The sequence below is a fragment of the Gorilla gorilla genome, chromosome 10 (genome assembly GCF_029281585.2).
Source record: "Gorilla gorilla gorilla isolate KB3781 chromosome 10, NHGRI_mGorGor1-v2.1_pri, whole genome shotgun sequence".
NCBI classification, from domain to species: Eukaryota; Metazoa; Chordata; class Mammalia; order Primates; family Hominidae; genus Gorilla; species Gorilla gorilla.
Window position 1 is genome coordinate 11,658,241 of NC_073234.2, and position 13,362 is coordinate 11,671,602.

The window sequence follows — 13,362 nt, forward strand, 5'->3', positions numbered from 1 at the left end:
TCTGTATGAACATGGAAATACCTACACCGCTATCTGTATGAACATGGAAATACCTACACAGCCATCTGGAGGAACATGGAAATATCTTCACCGCCATCTGTACGAACATGGATATATCTACAGAGCCATCTGGATGAACATGGAAATATCTACACCGCCATATGTATGAATATATAAATATCTACACTGCCATCTTTATTAAGATGGAGATATCTACACCGCTATCTGTATAAACCTGAAAATATCTACACCGCTATCTGTATAAACATGGAAATATCTACACCGCTATCTGGATAAACATGGAAATTTCTACACCGCTACCTGTATAAACATGGAAATATCAGCACCGCTGTCTGTAGGAACATGGAGATATCTACACCGAAATCTGCATGAACATGGATATATCTACACAGCCATCTGGAGGAACATGGAAATATCTACAACGCTATCTGTACGAACATGGAAATATCTACACCGCTATCTGTATGAACATGGAAATAGGTACACCGCTATCTGTATGAACATGGAAATATCTACACCACTATCTGAATGAACATGGAAATATCTACACCGCTATCTGTATGAACATGGATATATCTACACAGCCATCTGGATGAACATGGAAATATCTACACCGCTATCTGGATGAACATGGAAATATCTACACCGCTATCTGTGTAAACATGCATACATCTTCACCGCTATCTGTATAAACTTCGAAATATCTACACCACTATCTGTATGAACATGGAAATATCTGCACCGCTATCTGTATGAACATGGAAATATCTACACCGCTATCTGTTTGAACATGGAAATATCTACACGGCTATCTGCATGAAAATGGAAATATCTACACTGCTATCTGCATATACATGGAAATATCTACACAGCTATCTCTTTACACATGGAAATAACTACACCGCTATCTGTATGAACATGGAAATATCTACACCGCCATCTGTATGAACATGGAAATAGCTGCACCGCCATCTGTATGAACATATAAATATCTACACCGCCATCTGTATTAAGATGGAGATATCTACACCGCTATCTGTATAAACATGGAAATATCTACACCGCTATCTGTATAAACATGGAAATATCTACACCGCTATCTGTATAAACATGGAAATATCTACACCGCTACCTGTATAAACATGGAAATATCAGCACCGCTATCTGTATAAACATGGAAATATCAGCACCGCTATCTGTATGAACATGGAAATATCTACACCGCTATCTGTATGAACATGGAAATATCTACACCACTACCTGTATGAACATGGAAATATCTACAACGCTATTTCTATGAACATGGATATATCTACACAGCCATCTGGATGAACACGGAAATATCTACACCACTATCTGTATGAATATGGAAATATCTACACCGCTATGTGTGTAAATATGCATACATCTTCACCGCAATCTGTATAAACATGGTAATATCTACACCGCTCTCTGTATGAACATGGAAATATCTACACCGCTATCTGTTTGAACATGGAAATATCTACACCGCTATCTGCATGAAAATTTAAATATCTACACAGCTATCTGCATATACATGGAAATATCTACACAGCTATCTCTTTACACATGGAAATAACTGCACCGCTATCTGTATGAACATGGAAATATCTTCACCGCCATCTGTATGAACATGGAAATAGCTGCACCGACATCTGTATGAACATGTACATATCTACACGGCCATCTGTATTAAGATGGAGATATCTACACCGATATCTGTATAAACATGGAAATATCTACACCGCTATCTGTATAATCATGGCAATATCTACACCGCTATCTGTATAAACATGGAAATATCTACACCGCAACCTGTATAAACATGGAAATATCAGCACCGCTATCTGTATGAACATGGAAATATCAGCCCCTCTATCTGTATGAACACGGAGATATCTACACCGCTATCTGTATGAACATGGAAATAGCTACACCACTATCTGAATGAACATGGAAATACCTTCACCGCCATCTGTATGAACATGGATATATCTACACAGCCATCTGGATGAACATGGATATATCTACACAGCCCTCTGGATGAACATGGAAATATCTACACCGCTATCTGTAGGAACATGGAAATATCTACACCGCTATCTGTATAAGCATGGAAATATGTACACCACTACCTATATAAACATGGATATATCAGCACCGCTATCTGTATGAACATGGAAATATCTACACAGCCATCTGGATGAATATGGAAATATCAGCACCGCTATCTGTATGAACATGGATATGTCTACACAGCCATCTGGATGAACATGGAAATATCTACACCGCTATCTGTATGAACATGGAAATATGTACACCGCTATCTGTATGAATATGGAAATATCTACACCGCTATCTGTTTGAGCATGGAAATATCTACACTGCTATCTGCATGAAAATGGAAATACTTACACAGCTATCTGCATATACATGGAAATATCTACAAACCTATCTCTATACACATGGAAATAACTACACCGATATCTCTATAAACATGGAAATATCTACACCGCCATCTGTATGAACATGGAAATATCTGCAATGCCTTCTGTATGAACATATAAATATCTGCACCGCCATCTGTATTAAGATGGAGATATCTACACCGCTATCTGTATAAACATGGAAATATCTACACCGCTATCTGTATGAGCATGGAAATATCTACACCGCCATCTGTATGAAGATATAAATATCTTCACCGACATCTGTATGAACATGGATATATCTACACAGCCATCTGGATGAACATGGAAATATCTACACCGCTATCTGTATGAACATGGAAATATCTACACCGCTATCTGTGTAAACATGCATACATCTTCACCGCTATCTGTATAAACATGGAAATATCTGCACCGCTATCTGTATGAACATTGAAATATCTACTCCGCTATCTGTTTGAACATGGAAGTATCTGCAACGCTACCTGCATGAAAATGGAAATATCTACTCAGCTATCTGCATATACATGGAAATATCTACAAAGCTATCTCTTTACACATGGAAATAACTACACTGCTATCTCTATAAACATGGAAATATCTACACCGCCATTTGTATGAACATGGAAATATCTGAACCGCCATCTCTATGAACATATAAATATCTGCACCGCCATCTGTATTAAGATGGAGATATCTACACCGCTATCTGTATAAACATGGAAATATCTACACCGCTATCTGTATAAACATGGAAATATCAGCACCGCTATCTGTATGAACATGGAAATATCTACACCGCTATCTTTATGAACATGGAAATATCTACACCGATATCTGTATGAACATGGAAATATCTTCACCGCCATCTGTATGAACATGGATATATCTACACAGCCATCTGGAGGAACATGGAAATATCTTCACCGCCATCTGTACGAACATGGATATATCTACAGAGCCATCTGGATGAACATGGAAATATCTACACCTCCATCTGTATGAATATATAAATATCTACACTGCCATCTGTATTAAGATGGAGATATCTACACCGCTATCTGTATAAACCTGAAAATATCTACACCGCTATCTGTATAAACATGGAAATATCTACACCGCTATCTGGATAAACATGGAAATTTCTACACCGCTACCTGTATAAACATGGAAATATCAGCACCGCTGTCTGTAGGAACATGGAGATATCTACACCGAAATCTGCATGAACATGGATATATCTACACAGCCATCTGGAGGAACATGGAAATACCTACAACGCTATCTGTACGAACATGGAAATATCTACACCGCTATCTGTATGAACATGGAAATAGGTACACCGCTATCTGTATGAACATGGAAATATCTACACCACTATCTGAATGAACATGGAAATATCTACACCGCTATCTCTATGAACATGGATATATCTCCACAGCCATCTGGATGAACATGGAAATATCTACACCGCTATCTGTATGAACATGGAAATATCTACACCGCTATCTGTGTAAACATGCATACATCTTCACCGCTATCTGTATAAACTTGGAAATATCTACACCACTATCTGTATGAACATGGAAATATCTGCACCGCTATCTGTATGAACATGGAAATATCTACACCGCTATCTGTTTGAACATGGAAATATCTACACGGCTATCTGCATGAAAATGGAAATATCTACACTTCTATCTGCATATACATGGAAATATCTACACAGCTATCTCTTTACACATGGAAATAACTACACCGCTATCTGTATGAACATGGAAATATCTACACCGCCATCTGTATGAACATGGAAATATCTGCACCGCGATCTGTATGAACATATAAATATCTACACCGCCATCTGTATTAAGATGGAGATATCTACACCGCTATCTGTATAAACATGGAAATATCTACACCGCTATCTGTATAAACATGGAAATATCTACACCGCTATCTGTATAAACATGGAAATATCTACACCGCTACCTGTATAAACATGGAAATATCAGCACCGCTATCTGTATGAACATGGAAATATCTACACCGCTATCTGTATGAACATGGAAATATCTACACTGCTATCTGTATGAACATGGAAATATCTACACCGCTATCTGTATGAACATGGATATATCTACACAGCCCTCTGGATGAACATGGAAATATCCACACCGATATCTGTGTAAACATGCATACATCTTCACCGCTATCTGTATAAACATGGAAATATCTACACCGCTATCTGTATGAACATGGAAATATCTACACCGCTATCTGTTTGAAGATGGAAATACATACACCGCTATCTGCATGAAAATGGAAATATCTACAAAGCTATCTGCATATACATGGAAATATCTACACAGCTATCTCTTTACACATGGAAATAACAACACCGCTATCTGTATGAACATGGAAATATCTTCACCGCCATCTGTATGAACATGGAAATAGCTGCACCGACATCTGTATGAACATATACATATCTACACGGCCATCTGTATTAAGATGGAGATATCTACACCGATATCTGTATAAACATGGAAATATCTACACCGCAATCTGTATAAACATGGAAATATCTACACCTCTACCTGTATAAACATGGAAATATCAGCACCGCTATCTGTATGAACATGGAAATATCATCCCCTCTATCTGTATGAACATGGAGATATCTACACCGCTATCTGTATGAACATGGAAATATCTAGACCGCTATCGGAATGAACATGGAAATACCTTCATCGCCATCTGTATGAACATGGATATATCTACACAGCCATCTGGATGAACATGGATATATCTACACAGCCCTCTGGATGAACATGGAAATATCCACACCGCTATCTGTGTAAACATGCATACATCTTCACCGCTATCTGTATAAACATGGAAATATCTACACAGCCATCTGGATGAACATGGAAATATCTACACCGCTATCTGTACGAACATGGAAATATCTACACCGCTATCTGTATGAACATGGATATATCTACACAGCCATCTTGATGAACAGGGAAATATCTACACCGCTCTCTGTGTAAACATGCATACATCTTCACCGCAATCTGTATAAACATGGAAATATCTACACTGCTATCTGTATGAACATGGAAATATCTGCACCGCTATCTGTATGAACATGGAAATATCTACACCGCTATCTGTTTGAACATGGAAATATCTACACCGCTATCTGCATGAAAATGGAAATATCTACACTGCTATCTGCATATACATGGAAATATCTACACAGCTATCTCTTTACGCATGGAAATAACTACACCGCTATCTGTATGAACATGGAAATATCTACACCGCCATCTGTATGAACATGGAAATATCTGCACCACCGTCTGTATGAACATATAAATATCTACACCGCCATCTGTATTAAGATGGAGATATCTACACCGCTATCTGTATAAACATGGAAATATCTACACCGCTATCTCTATAAACATGGAAATATCTACACCGCTATCTGAATAAACATGGAAATATCTACACCGCTACCTGTATAAACATGGAAATATCAGCACCGCTATCTGTATGAACATGGAAATATCTACACCGCTATCTGTATGAACATGGTTATATCTACACAGCCCTGTGGATGAACATGGAAATATCCACACCGCTATCTGTGTAAACATGAATACATCTTCACCGCTATCTGTATAAACATGGAAATATCTACACCGCTATCTCTATGAACATGGAAATATCTACACCGCTATATGTTTGAAGATGGAAATATATACACCGCTATCTGCATGAAAATGGAAAAATCTACACAGCTATCTGCATATAGATGGAAAATCTACACAGCTATCCCTTTACACATGGAAATAACTACACCGCTATCTGTATGAACATGGATATGTCTACACCGCCATCTGTATGAACATGTAAATATCTGCACCGCCATCTGTATGAACATATAAATATCTACACCGCCATCTCTATTAAGATGGAGATATCTACACCGCTATCTGAATAAACATGGAAATATCTACACCGCTATCTGTATAAACATGGAAATATCTACACCGCTATCTGTATAAACATGGAAATATCTACACCGCAACCTGTATAAACATGGAAATATCAGCACCGCTATCTGTATGAACATGGAAATACCTACACCGCTATCTGTATGAACATGGAAATACCTACACAGCCATCTGGAGGAACATGGAAATATCTTCACCGCCATCTGTACGAACATGGATATATCTACAGAGCCATCTGGATGAACATGGAAATATCTACACCGCCATCTGTATGAATATATAAATATCTACACTGCCATCTTTATTAAGATGGAGATATCTACACCGCTATCTGTATAAACCTGAAAATATCTACACCGCTATCTGTATAAACATGGAAATATCTACACCGCTATCTGGATAAACATGGAAATTTCTACACCACTACCTGTATAAACATGGAAATATCAGCACCGCTGTCTGTAGGAACATGGAGATATCTACACCGAAATCTGCATGAACATGGATATATCTACACAGCCATCTGGAGGAACATGGAAATATCTACAACGCTATCTGTACGAACATGGAAATATCTACACCGCTATCTGTATGAACATGGAAATAGGTACACCGCTATCTGTATGAACATGGAAATATCTACACCACTATCTGAATGAACATGGAAATATCTACACCGCTATCTGTATGAACATGGAAATATCTACACCGCGATCTGAATAAACATGGAAATATCTACACCGCTACCTGTATAAACATGGAAATATCAGCACCGCTATCTGTATGAACATGGAAATATCTACACTGCTATCTGTATGAACATGGTTATATCTACACAGCCCTGTGGATGAACATGGAAATATCCACACCGCTATCTGTGTAAACATGCATACATCTTCACCGCTATCTGTATAAACATGGAAATATCTACACCGCTATCTCTATGAACATGGAAATATCTACACCGCTATATGTTTGAAGATGGAAATATATACACCGCTATCTGCATGAAAATGGAAAAATCTACACAGCTGTCTGCATATAGATGGAAATATCTACACAGCTATCCCTTTACACATGGAAATAACTACACCGCTATCTGTATGAACATGGAAATGTCTACACCGCCATCTGTATGAACATGTAAATATCTGCACCGCCATCTGTATGAACATATAAATATCTACACCGCCATCTCTATTAAGATGGAGATATCTACACCGCTATCTGAATAAACATGGAAATATCTACACCGCTATCTGTATAAACATGGAAATATCTACACCGCTATCTGTATAAACATGGAAATATCTACACCGCAACCTGTATAAACATGGAAATATCAGCACCGCTATCTGTATGAACATGGAAATACCTACACCGCTATCTGTATGAACATGGAAATACCTACACAGCCATCTGGAGGAACATGGAAATATCTTCACCGCCATCTGTACGAACATGGATATATCTACAGAGCCATCTGGATGAACATGGAAATATCTACACCGCCATATGTATGAATATATAAATATCTACACTGCCATCTTTATTAAGATGGAGATATCTACACCGCTATCTGTATAAACCTGAAAATATCTACACCGCTATCTGTATAAACATGGAAATATCTACACCGCTATCTGGATAAACATGGAAATTTCTACACCGCTACCTGTATAAACATGGAAATATCAGCACCGCTGTCTGTAGGAACATGGAGATATCTACACCGAAATCTGCATGAACATGGATATATCTACACAGCCATCTGGAGGAACATGGAAATATCTACAACGCTATCTGTACGAACATGGAAATATCTACACCGCTATCTGTATGAACATGGAAATAGGTACACCGCTATCTGTATGAACATGGAAATATCTACACCACTATCTGAATGAACATGGAAATATCTACACCGCTATCTGTATGAACATGGATATATCTACACAGCCATCTGGATGAACATGGAAATATCTACACCGCTATCTGGATGAACATGGAAATATCTACACCGCTATCTGTGTAAACATGCATACATCTTCACCGCTATCTGTATAAACTTCGAAATATCTACACCACTATCTGTATGAACATGGAAATATCTGCACCGCTATCTGTATGAACATGGAAATATCTACACCGCTATCTGTTTGAACATGGAAATATCTACACGGCTATCTGCATGAAAATGGAAATATCTACACTGCTATCTGCATATACATGGAAATATCTACACAGCTATCTCTTTACACATGGAAATAACTACACCGCTATCTGTATGAACATGGAAATATCTACACCGCCATCTGTATGAACATGGAAATAGCTGCACCGCCATCTGTATGAACATATAAATATCTACACCGCCATCTGTATTAAGATGGAGATATCTACACCGCTATCTGTATAAACATGGAAATATCTACACCGCTATCTGTATAAACATGGAAATATCTACACCGCTATCTGTATAAACATGGAAATATCTACACCGCTACCTGTATAAACATGGAAATATCAGCACCGCTATCTGTATAAACATGGAAATATCAGCACCGCTATCTGTATGAACATGGAAATATCTACACCGCTATCTGTATGAACATGGAAATATCTACACCACTACCTGTATGAACATGGAAATATCTACAACGCTATTTCTATGAACATGGATATATCTACACAGCCATCTGGATGAACACGGAAATATCTACACCACTATCTGTATGAATATGGAAATATCTACACCGCTATGTGTGTAAATATGCATACATCTTCACCGCAATCTGTATAAACATGGTAATATCTACACCGCTCTCTGTATGAACATGGAAATATCTACACCGCTATCTGTTTGAACATGGAAATATCTACACCGCTATCTGCATGAAAATTTAAATATCTACACAGCTATCTGCATATACATGGAAATATCTACACAGCTATCTCTTTACACATGGAAATAACTGCACCGCTATCTGTATGAACATGGAAATATCTTCACCGCCATCTGTATGAACATGGAAATAGCTGCACCGACATCTGTATGAACATGTACATATCTACACGGCCATCTGTATTAAGATGGAGATATCTACACCGATATCTGTATAAACATGGAAATATCTACACCGCTATCTGTATAATCATGGCAATATCTACACCGCTATCTGTATAAACATGGAAATATCTACACCGCAACCTGTATAAACATGGAAATATCAGCACCGCTATCTGTATGAACATGGAAATATCAGCCCCTCTATCTGTATGAACACGGAGATATCTACACCGCTATCTGTATGAACATGGAAATAGCTACACCACTATCTGAATGAACATGGAAATACCTTCACCGCCATCTGTATGAACATGGATATATCTACACAGCCATCTGGATGAACATGGATATATCTACACAGCCCTCTGGATGAACATGGAAATATCTACACCGCTATCTGTAGGAACATGGAAATATCTACACCGCTATCTGTATAAGCATGGAAATATGTACACCACTACCTATATAAACATGGATATATCAGCACCGCTATCTGTATGAACATGGAAATATCTACACAGCCATCTGGATGAATATGGAAATATCAGCACCGCTATCTGTATGAACATGGATATGTCTACACAGCCATCTGGATGAACATGGAAATATCTACACCGCTATCTGTATGAACATGGAAATATGTACACCGCTATCTGTATGAATATGGAAATATCTACACCGCTATCTGTTTGAGCATGGAAATATCTACACTGCTATCTGCATGAAAATGGAAATACTTACACAGCTATCTGCATATACATGGAAATATCTACAAACCTATCTCTATACACATGGAAATAACTACACCGATATCTCTATAAACATGGAAATATCTACACCGCCATCTGTATGAACATGGAAATATCTGCAACGCCTTCTGTATGAACATATAAATATCTGCACCGCCATCTGTATTAAGATGGAGATATCTACACCGCTATCTGTATAAACATGGAAATATCTACACCGCTACCTGTATGAGCATGGAAATATCTACACCGCCATCTGTATGAAGATATAAATATCTTCACCGACATCTGTATGAACATGGATATATCTACACAGCCATCTGGATGAACATGGAAATATCTACACCGCTATCTGTATGAACATGGAAATATCTACACCGCTATCTGTGTAAACATGCATACATCTTCACCGCTATCTGTATAAACATGGAAATATCTGCACCGCTATCTGTATGAACATTGAAATATCTACTCCGCTATCTGTTTGAACATGGAAGTATCTACAACGCTACCTGCATGAAAATGGAAATATCTACTCAGCTATCTGCATATACATGGAAATATCTACAAAGCTATCTCTTTACACATGGAAATAACTACACTGCTATCTCTATAAACATGGAAATATCTACACCGCCATTTGTATGAACATGGAAATATCTGAACCGCCATCTCTATGAACATATAAATATCTGCACCGCCATCTGTATTAAGATGGAGATATCTACACCGCTATCTGTATAAACATGGAAATATCTACACCGCTATCTGTATAAACATGGAAATATCAGCACCGCTATCTGTATGAACATGGAAATATCTACACCGCTATCTTTATGAACATGGAAATATCTACACCGATATCTGTATGAACATGGAAATATCTTCACCGCCATCTGTATGAACATGGATATATCTACACAGCCATCTGGATGAACATGGAAATATCTACACCACTATCTGTATGAACCTCGAAGTATCTACACCGCTATCTGTGTAAACATGCATACATCTTCACCGCTATCTGTATAAACATGGAAATATCAACACCGCTATCTGTATGAACATGGAAATATCTACACCGCTATCTGTGTAAACAAGCATACGTCTTCACCGCTATCTGTATAAACATGGAAATATCTACCCCGCTATCTGTATGAACATGGAATTATCTACACCGCTATCTGTTTGAGCATGGAAATATCTACACCGCTACCTGCATGAAAATGGAAATATCTACACAGCTATCTGCATATACATGGAAATATCTACAAAGCTATCTCTTTACACATGGAAATAACTACACCGATATCTCTATAAACATGGAAATATCTACACCGCCATCTGTATGATCATGGAAATATCAGCACCACTATCTGTATGAACATGGAAATATCTACACAGCCATCTGGATGAACATGGAAATATCTACAACGCTATCTGTATAAACATGGAAATATCTACACCGCTATCTGTATAAACATGGAAATATCTACACCGCTATCTGTATAAACATGGAAATATCTACACCGCTATCTGTATAAACATAGAAATATCAGCACCGCTATCTGTATGAACATGGAAATATCTACACCGCTATATGTATGAACATGGAAATATCTACACCGCTATCTGTATGAACATGGAAATATCTTCACCGCCATCTGTGAGAACATGGATATATCTACACAGCCATCTGGATGAACATGGAAATATCTACACCGCTATCTGTAGGAACATGGAAATATCTACACCGCTATCTGTGTAAACATACATACACCTTCACCACTATCTGTATAAACATGGAAATATCTACACTGCTATCTGTATGAACATGGAAATATCTACACCACTATCTGTTTGAACATGGAAATATCTACACCGGTATCAGCATGAAAATGGAAATATCTACAAAGCTATCTGCATACACATGGAAATATCTATACAGCTATTTACACATGGAAATAACTACACCGCTATCTCTATAAACATGGAAATATCTACACCGTCATCTGTATGAACATGGAACTATCTACACCGCCGTCTGCATGAACATATAAATATCTACACCGCCATCTGTATTAAGATGAGGATATCTACACCGCTATCCGTATAAACATGGAAATATCTACACCGCTATCTGTATAAACATGGAAATATCTACACCGCTATCTGTATATACATGGAAATATCTACACCGCTACCTGTATAAACATGGAAATATCAGCACGGCAATCTGTATGAACATGGAAATATCTACACTGATATCTGTATGAACATAGAAATATCTACACCACTATCTGTATGAACATGGAAATAGCTACACCGCTATCTGTGTGAACATGGAAATGTCCACACCGCTATCTGTATGAACATGGAAATATCTACACCGCCATCTGTATGAACATGGAAATATCTTCACCGCCATCTGTATGAACATGGATATATCTACACAGCCATCTGGATGAACATGGAAATATCTACACCGCTATATGCATGAACATGGAAATAGCTACAACGCTATCTGCATGAACATGGAAATACCTACACCACTATGTGTATGAACATGGAAATATCTACACTGCTATCTGTATGAACATGGAAATATATTCACCGCCATCTGTATGAACATGGATATATCTACACAGCCATCTGGATGAACATGGAAATATCTACACCGCTATCTGTATTAACATGGAAATATCTACACCGCTATCTGTGTAAACATGCATACATCTTCACCGCTATCTGTATAAACATGGAAATATCTACACCGCTATCTGTATGAACATGGAAATTTCTACACCTCTATCTGTTTGAACATGGAAATATCTACACCGCTATTTCCATGGAAATGGAAATATCTACACAGCTATCTGCATATACATGGAAATATCTACAAAGAAATTTCTTTACACATGAAAATAACTACACCGCTATCTCTATAAACATGGAAATATGTACACCGCCATCTGTATGAACATGGAAATATCTGCACCGCCATCTGTTTGAAGATATAAATATCT